This window comes from Tupaia chinensis, unplaced genomic scaffold, assembly GCF_000334495.1.
Source record: "Tupaia chinensis unplaced genomic scaffold, TupChi_1.0 Scaffold000088_1, whole genome shotgun sequence".
NCBI classification, from domain to species: domain Eukaryota; kingdom Metazoa; phylum Chordata; class Mammalia; order Scandentia; family Tupaiidae; genus Tupaia; species Tupaia belangeri.
Genome location: NW_006159550.1, coordinates 4,017,417 through 4,026,585, shown reverse-complemented (window position 1 = coordinate 4,026,585; position 9,169 = coordinate 4,017,417).

The window sequence follows — 9,169 nt, the reverse complement described above, 5'->3', positions numbered from 1 at the left end:
TCCTTAGTATCTTGCGGAATATTCTGCACCTGGCAAGAACTGAAATATTTGTCGGATGAATGGACCAAGAGTAGTGTTCGCAGCCCATTTTCAGGAGAGATGGCCAGGGCTCAGATAGTAGTGGACCTGGAACTCGTCTCAGGTTTCACTGCCTACAAGCAAAGCTCCCCTCCAGGGCAAGCACCTGCCTGGTGGACCGTGCTCTTGGCAAGCAAGTACAGATGAATGACCACTGCAAGAAAATCCAAGCAAGACGGGCTGGGCTCTGAACAACTTTTGCTACTTGGTCACCCGTCTCCCTTGTTGCTGTGGTCTGCTATCTATCTGTCTATCTATTTATTTATTTGCCTTATTTTTAGAGTCTACCACTATAAATGTGTGCTTCTGCTCCACTGGACCTAACCCTGGGCTGTCTTCCCGTGTCTGAGCTATGAACAGTGCTGCCCACTCAGGGTCTCTGTAAGCCACCAGGAGAGGTTGCTGTCAGGCCCTGCTCCTCCCTACTCGATGTCCAGCTCCTGACACACCTGTGGGCTCGGCGTCGTCCCCTAGGCATGGCTAATGTTTGGCCCCAGTGCTGGAGCTCAGCATCTTGTCAGATCAAATGGCTGTACCGGGTTCCCAGGTCTGCTGCCTGGCGTGAGTTCCGGAGCCCTGCCGGGTAACGCACCTACCACTGTGGTCACCAGAGTGGCCTCTGTCTCTCTCCAAATATGAGGAACTGTAAGAAATCTCACTGAATTTACTATGTGCCAAAAAATTGTGATTATGCAATTTATTTATGTGGATTAGTGTACTTAATCTCCACTCTGTGAGGGAGGAGCCATTTTTATTTCAATTTTATGGATGATAAAACTGAGCTGAGAAAGACAGCAACTTGCTCAGGGTCGGACAACTTAAGAACCCACTGTCCTCATCCCAAGGCTCTACTGCTCTTGCCAGGTCCCTCCCCAGGATGCCACTGACCCTCGACAGGGGTCCTGCAGGAAGGAGGCTGTGTCCTGGCCCTCCCAACTCCAGCCTAAGCCCTGGCCATACCTGTCTCTCTGTGGGTATCCTCTGGACTCACAGGTGCTTATGGTCATCTGTGTGTTGGATGGCTGGAGACAGGACTGATCAGGGGCCCAACCATGGTCCTCGTCATGTGGGTCCACGATGAGACGGGGACAGTGGCCAGCAACGCTGCAGGGAGATTTGGGATTTGATAGCCGGCTGCCCCTGGGAGTGAGAGAAACCAGGCTAAGGTAACAAAGAGACATACCCTTCGAGCGTGGGTGGAAGGAGGGATGTGATCGAAACAGTCAAGTTAGGAGGAACGGAGCTTTTACGGTGGGCCATGCTGACTTTTTTGGACCCGTGGGAGATGCACTGTTTGGAAATACTGGATGGGAGCTCAGAGTGTTTAGGTGTAGCTATTTGGGTAGAAATCACCCTCTTCTCTAGTCTCCTGGCACTTTTGTCCTTATGCCTGAACTTATTCTTAGGTATTGGCCCTGCATCTTCGATTTTATGGGTTCGTCTCATGTCTCCTCTTACAGGGAGTCCTCCGTGCTCTTGGTGATTTCTTAACGCTTCCTTTCTGCTTTCTCTAGATCATCCGCACCTGGAGAATTGTATCTAGCTCCTTGGTAACAGCACTCGTAACCGATGATGGCAGTCAGCATTTCTTGAGCATTTATTACATGCCAGGCACAGTACTGGACTCAGTAATCTAATTAAATATTGCCTCTGTAGGGTCTACTCAGTGGCAAATGCAGTGCTCTGTGAGGCCGACTCGTATGGGAGGCTCTGGGTTTGCATCCCGAGCCCTCCCTGAGTACACCGGACAGGTCTGCCGTGATCTGAGTCTGGCTGAAGCTGGAGGTGGGTTGTCACATCTGCATCTTGTTGAAGGTGCCGTCTCCTCCTCTCTTACTCATGGAAAAAGAGGGGGACAGACTTAAAAATCTCACAGATTTAAATGCAGACATTACTATTACCTCTATTTTTCAGTTTAAGATACTTAAGATCAGGGAGGTTAAGTAACTTATCCAAAGTCACACAGGTAGTGCACATGAAGCAAAATGAAAACTCAAGTCCATCTGTCTCCACACCTTTGTCAGAAGAGGATTTTTCGGCTCTTCTTCTTTTCTCCTTATGCGTTTTTGTTATAGGGCCATGTGAACAATTTTTCTGAATTTTTCAAAATCTGATTTTCTAAAATCTAGACACATCTGATTCTCCCTCGCATTCCCTCTCAAGTAAACCTAGGAATACGTGGTCACATTATTCCCAGAATCCCATTACAAGATCATGGCCCTATGGGTCGGAATTAAGTATAGACTAAGAGCACCGCTCTCTGCTTCCTGAAACTCATGAGAGAGGAGGCAGTCGGAGAGGCCAGCTGGATGTTTACCAGTCGTTCCGTGTTTAGCTGACACTTTCAGGAGATGCTCTTTATTATCTCTGGACAAAAATGTTCCCAATTAGCGCTAGATAGCATGGTCCGTATGGCCCATCTGATTTGGGTCCATTATATGACCTTAAAAAGGAACTTGTACTCTTGAACTGGGCAAGAAGACGCAGCCCCTTGCATTGGTGCTCCCAACTGGGTCTTTGCACTGTCCTGCCAAACGCCACAGTTTCATAAAATGCCAGCATCAGACAGGGCTGCTCTGACTGTGATGCAGCAGGACAAAACCAGGAGCACACCAGAATCACGCCTGTGGACAGACGCAAACAAGAACACTGTCCAAGCCACAGAATGACCAAATAGGTGTCCCACCCTGGCTAACGTGAGTGGACACTATTCTTCCACCAACTGCATCTTTAGCATCCCTTCATTTTTCCTACCTTTTAAGAAAGAAGATATTTCATTATAAAATTGCTTCCACTTCGAGGTAACACCCCAATCCAGAGTAAAGCCCCATGTCTTTGAGTTCTCCCAGATCACCTACACAAGCGCCACCCTGTAGAGTGTCCCTTCCAGCCTTTTCTGACAGACCTGCCTCACGGTGCCCCCATACTCATCCTCCCTCCTTTCCTGAGCCTATAAGCCAACATTTGCTCACCCAGTCACGGACTATGGCTGACCTGCATTGACAGATCCAGGGACTCTGCTTTATGCACCTTTGTAGATGTGCATATAATCCATAGATTCGTGTCCAGTGCAGCTGGGAACTCAAGGAACACAAGAACTTGATCAGACCTGGGTTGGAATCCCAGATCCTTCTCCATCTACTCTTCCTTAAAAATACAAATGAGCTGTGGATTTGGATTACTTAAATTTTCTGAACCTTCTCATATTCTAGGGTTAGTATGAAGATGAAATGAGATTGCAGTTGTAAAATTTTCTACTACATGGCCAGACTCTCAGCTGATGTTTCATTCTTACTAGTTTCTTTCCCTGATTCTTTCTTGACTGAATCTGTTCATTCTAAATGAAGCGCCTTATCCAACTTCCATATTCCAATCATAAATTCTAACTCACCAAGTCTCAAGGATATTTAGAGATTGTTTGTAAAGTTTCCAATTTATTTTATTGTCTGTTCTCTGTGGCAGAATTTGATATATAAAAGCCAGTGAGTTGAGCCAGCAGGTGGCATAGTGGCTAAGGTGCTGGCCTCACACATGGTCGACTGTGGTTCGAGTCTCTGACCCGGTGGCTTGAAAATCATGCCAGGCATATGTGTGCATGTGTGCCCCAAATCCCAAGACAATAAGGGAGGAGAATGGATTGTGGTGTGGTCATCCCCTCTGGGTGATGATTTCTCACTTCTTTCCCTCTCTCTGATTCTACTTCTCTCCTTTCCAGAGAGTGCATGCACCCTATGACAAAAACAAACCAACCAACAATAACCAATGAGACAAGAGTACTAATATATTCTATTCATTCTAAGATACACAGCTTCTTTTAAAAATGTACATATTGAGAGAAAGAGAGAGACAGGGACCCCTGACAGGGTACTGCCTGCCAGTCCTTCCCTCTTCCTCTCAGTCAGCCAGGATCATGGGCACGCCCTGCATAATCAAGTTGACCCAATATCTGAGCCCTGGACCTTCCCATATGAATTGGTTCCATGCAGTGGTGTTCTACCACTTGACCACTGTGCCTGGGCCAAAAATACTCAACATTTTATATGCCCACTTTTTCTTTTTCTTTCCTTTTTTTTTTTTTTTTAGATTTTTGTCAATAGGGCGCTTGTGCTTGCCAGAGAGAGACAATGAGAGTGAGAGGGAAAGTGAGAAATCATCTCCCAAGGGAATGGCCACCTCATAATCCCTTCTCCTCCACTCTCTTCCTGGGATTTGGGTATGCATGCACCTGCATCCGGTGTGATTGTCAAGCCTCAAGGTCTGGGACTTGAACTGTGGTTGGCCATGTGGGAGTCCAGCACCTTAACCACCATGCCACTTGCTGACCCTTTGTCTTCACATTTTAAAGCAAAGTTTTGAGGATGAAAATGGAGATATCTTATAATCAGTGCCATGTCATGATTAACTGCTGTTGCCTTTCTTAGTGGAATATAAAGTAGTGATGAGTTTCAGATCACAGTTCATGAGTTGATGAACTGTGGCATATATGTTTAATTGCTAAACACTTCTATTTCACCTTTTCACTATTGTATTTAGGAGTTTGCTCTGTTTTGTAGTTCAGATCTAACTCTAACTTTCTAAAGGTAAATGTAAACTCAAGACATAGGTTTTTAAAATGTGTTTGAATGTAAAGCCTGTAAATTATGATCGGAGTCGAATTCATGCTTAGAAGACATATTTATATAACATGTGCTCTGACACAGACCCCCAAACCAAGTTAATACACCAAATGGAAATTGCTACGCACTTGATACTATCATGTAATGGCATTAAATAATCATAAAAAATCATCTGAACAAGTTCTGTGAAGCTTTTGTTCTATTTGACTTTAAGTGGAACAAAATCTTCAGAACAAGAGGACAACAAAATAATGCTTTGCTAAAAGGATAAAAGAATAGGCCCTAAGTCTATTAGTGATCTTACACTCCATGAATGCACTCAAGGTAATAGCATCTTTTAGCAATAGATAGTTTTTCAATTACAGTAATGTGAAAAAATAAAACAGACTAAGTGGGAGGAAAATGGTCAGACGCAGGAGTTGGAGTAGTTGTTTGGCTGTTTGGTTTTTGTTATAACCAACTCCAGAGGAGGAAAAAAGGATCGAACCCATGATCTCTTGGTGGGACATTAATTTGAGTTTTCCTATTGTAGACCTACTTAATCTTAGTAGGTATGCAGCATTTTGTTTGCCCGCCTCTGCAGAAGGGTCATCGCTCTTGGTCATTTGTTCCCAGTGAGTGGTGAGCATCCTTCTCCTCCAGAGCAATTTTGCGTTGTTGTGCTGTGAGAGAAGCCCCATTACGGAGGCGGGTGCTAACTAGGTGTGCTGCTACAATTTCATGCAATGTAGCTCCTCTGGAGCATTTCCTCCTGTCCTTTGGCTGAGTTCTAAATGACCCTACTTTCACCAATCTTGAGTTGCACGCAAGAGTGATTGCAAATGCTACCCTTTGGAGTATCGGTGTAGAAATGCAGTTTTATTTCCGCTTTAAGGGATTTAAAATTTTTATTCCCCTTTTTTAAAGTGGCGCTGCAGCTACTTTTGCAAAGAATGTGGTGTTCGGAGAGCAAATAACTGAAATGGATAGGCTAGACTCTTATCTTCGTGGGCCCTCACAAATGGAAAAGTGAAGACATGGATATGGAAGGCGAAAGTGGTCAGGAAAATTGCCATCAATCACAGAGCAATGATATTGGGCTACATTTGGCACCCGTTTTGTTGTGTTTTAAAAAGGATAAATATGCTTCCCTTTAAGAAGGCGGGACCAGCTCTTCCTGCTGTGACCCTCTTCCTTGGGAGTCCTCCAGCCGGGTTGCCAGGGGCGAGAAGTGGCCCAGAGTTATTACTGTGATTGAGAGCATTCCTCGGAACCTTTTCTTTCTCTACATTTTCGTGTCTCTTCCCTGAGTTTTGTGAGGGAGGATTTAAGACTCTACTGCACATGTCTGATATGAATTAAGAGTTTTAAGTGCATTTATGCTTTAAATCCTACCTGAATAAAAGAAGAGAAGGAAGAGATGGAGGAAGGCAGGAAGGGAGGAAAGAAGGAGAAAAAGAAGGGAAGAAGGAAGAGGAGGAGAAAGGGTAGGATGAGGAAAGCCAGGCTGGCTGAGGCTTCAGGTGGAGAGTGGGATGGAGGGAGGAAAAGACAAAGGAGGAGATGAAGTTAGAAATTCGAAATCAGTGCTTCTCATACTTCACCGTGGTAGGAGTCTCCTGAGAATTTTGCTACCGGGCAGATTCTAAGTCAATGAGTCTGAGTAGACCAGGAAGGCCCTGGGCAGACCAGGACCTGAGGGGAGAGAAGGGTGTTCAGGTGCCATTGTGGTGTGGTAATAACAGTGCAGGGCAGTTGTGAAAATATTTTTATTTGACAAAATTAAATGTTGAGATTTCTCTGTATTCATGTTCTCCTTTAATTCAACTGCCCTGTGAGTCTCAGAGTCTGGAAAAGTGAACGGCCTGTCGTCATCTGATCGCCTGTCCCATACAGTCAGTGTAGCCACTGTGGATGGAGAACCACACTGCTGGAGGTCTCCGGGATCCCATGCCATGCCTAACAGAGTGACTTCACCCAGAGGCCACTATTGTCAATTGAAATAATGAGTTATTTTGTTATAGCTCATGGTTAAATCATATTCCGCATGTCAGATTTGTATTCTTCTTGCTGCTGAAGGGCTGTGCAGAGTTCATGGCTCTGTAATGTATATACCTAGGGTCTTGGAGGAGAGGAGAAGAATGATATATATCATAGTGTTCATGGGGACTTCAGCAGAGCCAGCAGTTGGGGCTCATGCCACCAGGTTCTGCAGTCCCTATTCAACCCCCTCTCCTTTTCAGACCCAAGTGTCCACATATCCAGCCAAGAGCCTCGATAAAGTCAAAACAGTCTAAAAACTCATAATGAGACTTTTGATGGCCAACTCTTAGGTCTATAGTAAAAAGGCTACAGAGAGAGCCTTGCGAATATTAGAAAACAACTCCACATCTTGCTGGAAGAGGGCTGGAGGAGAGGATATTACAAAAATAGACTAGAATGGAACCAGCAGATGGCATAATGGTTACATTGCTGGACTCCCACATAGGTGACTGTGGTCTGTGTCCCAGACCCAGCGACTTAAACTCATGCCAGGCACATGTGTGTGTGTGCCCAATATCCTGAGAGGAGAATGGAGGAGAAGGCATTGCAGTGTGGCCATCCCCCCAGGGGTGATTTCTCACTTTTTGTCTCTCTCTGTCTTTACACCCTATAGCAAAAACCTCTCTTAAAAAAAAAAAAAAAAAAAAAAAAAAGACTGAATGCCCCCTGACCCTACCATTTGAAACCACAGTACTGGAACACAGGTGTTAGGTAAGGAAAAATGGACTAGCTTCCCTTCCTTCGACCTCATCTCTTCTCTTTCTCTCCATGCCCCTCATATAAGCTAAAACAAAATTTTACAGATTATTATTTGACAACTATGACCATTTTTCAAGCAGATTTATAATTAGGTCTTGGAAATTTTTGTCTGCTTAGTGTGGGTAGTTGACCTGGGAGGATTTTGAATCTAGACCAGTAACGCCACCTTTGAGTATGTACATCATGTCCCCTTGCTGTTAAGCATGGCGGTGATTTGGTAGCCAGCCAGGAGAGACATCTGTGCTGTTGTTAGTGAAAGCATCACACTGTTAGAAAGGTTGGTCTACAGCTGAAAAAGGCATGTGACATCTCTCATATGCTTTCTCTTTGAAAGAATTCATGCCCTGTATCTACATTATTGACAAGATAATGGGCGTTGATAAAAGATAAAATAATACTTTATTTTAATTTTCCAGCAAATGATATGTCATGTGTAATGACATAATAGATGTGTTTATGATTGGTAGGTTTGATTTCTTGTTGGGGAAGAAAGCTATGTTTAAATTTTTCTACAGAAGCAAGCATTCTTCAGAATTTGCTCAGATTTAGAAAATCAACTTTCTTGGTGCTGTTATAAGTTTAGGTACAGTTTTCAAAATGTGAGAACCCTTTTTGAAGAGGCCCCCTGATGAAAAATGAGCAACTGAATGTTGTATGGAAGCCAAGCCGATGGAAACGATCAGCGAGCTCTGGGCAGGGCCCTTCATAATTAGGTGACCACTCCAGTCCCACAGAGCTCACACCCAGCAGAACTCCATGTTGGAGGCTTAATGCTCTGAGTTTACCACAGTGAAATTCTTAATAATTTATCTTTGAATTCATGTTTTGTGACTAAATTTCAGTAGGACAGCAGAGAATTTGAGAGAAGCAAGAAGGCTTGGAGCCTCCTCACCTCCCTAGGACAGGATGAGTTCTGTTGCCCACTCCATGCCCCAGGATCCCTGGTGCCCCTGGGGTCCCTGAAAGCCTGAGCACAACTGTCACCCTCTCCCTCTGGCTTTTTCAGGGGGCCTGAGCTCAGGCGAGGAGAAGATCAGCTGCTCAGTGTGCAAACTTCAGGGTCTCCACACTAGCCCTGATCCTGGCATCCAGGGCAGCTCCAGGGGGAGGTTGCTATCCTTTGGGTTTGCCCATCTCAGATGGGTTGGGGTGGTGACCCTGTGGAAAGGAAGATCGACCTCCCCATCCCATTTTGCACTAAGTTCCGCAAATTATAGAGCTGGTCCTGGTGTAGGGTTGAGTGTGTTTGAAGCTTGAAAGGAGGCTGCATAGCTGGGCCAGAGTCCCATCAATCAGCTGAGAGAAAAGACTATCCCAGGATAGAGTATAAGGTTGAAAAGGGCCCTGGCAATAACTTTGTCAGAGAGAACGTTCATTTTCTGGAAGATGTGTTGAAATGAGTAGGGCTGGGACCAGCAGTTGGCATAATGGCTATGTCACTGGACTCTCATGTAGTCGACTGCGGTTTGAGACCTGGACCCAATGGCTTAAACTCACACCAGGCACAAGTGCGTGTGTGTCCAAGATTCCGAGAGGAGAAGGGATTGCAGTGTGGCCATCCCCCCTGGGTGGTGATTTCTCACTTTCTGTCTCTCTGTCTCTCTGTGTCTTTCTGGTGAGCACACATGTCCTATAGCCAAAAAAAAAAAAAAAAAAAAAAAAGGCAGGCCTTCTTAGTTTAAAAAACACATTTA